This window comes from Panthera uncia, chromosome B4 (genome assembly GCF_023721935.1).
Source record: "Panthera uncia isolate 11264 chromosome B4, Puncia_PCG_1.0, whole genome shotgun sequence".
Taxonomy (NCBI): domain Eukaryota; kingdom Metazoa; phylum Chordata; class Mammalia; order Carnivora; family Felidae; genus Panthera; species Panthera uncia.
The window spans coordinates 138,275,274-138,275,656 of record NC_064809.1 but is presented as its reverse complement, the minus strand read 5'-3'; the positions used below and the strand labels follow the sequence as shown (position 1 = coordinate 138,275,656).

At 69.5% G+C, this 383-nt stretch overlaps 1 protein-coding gene across 1 annotated transcript in view; it reads left to right on the top strand.

Annotated features, from left to right (window-relative positions):
- The window catches only part of SYCE3 (synaptonemal complex central element protein 3), a 28,894-nt gene continuing 28,511 nt past the window's right edge, over positions 1 to 383 (top strand). The window contains exon 1 of the mRNA XM_049626619.1: positions 1 to 136. The gene's annotated coding sequence lies outside the window, so the exon portion shown is untranslated. The remainder of the gene's footprint in view (positions 137 to 383) is intronic.

Below are 383 nucleotides of genomic sequence, written 5' to 3'. Positions count from 1 at the left end.
AATGAGGGCGAGAAGCCACTTCTGGGGGCGGATCTGGTAACGGAAAGGGGCGGGGTGCCTTTCCGAGCTTGGACCTCGTGCCCCAGGCTGCGTAGGTGGACGGCGGATCCTGACGCGAGCGCAGGCGGTGCGGGAGGTGAGCCACGCCCTCGCTGCGCGCCCTGACCGCAGCGTCCCCACTCCTTCTCAGACGTAACCCGTGACCTCGCCCCAGTCTCCTCGCCCCCACACCCCCACCCCTCACGTGTCTTCTCCCCCCACAAATCCCCACCCCTCACGTGTCTTCTCCCCCCACCCCCACGTGTCCCCTCACCCTGCACCGCCCCTCACCTCAGTCTCCACCCCCACTCCCCCCACGCGTCTCCTCACTCCGCACCCCCCCC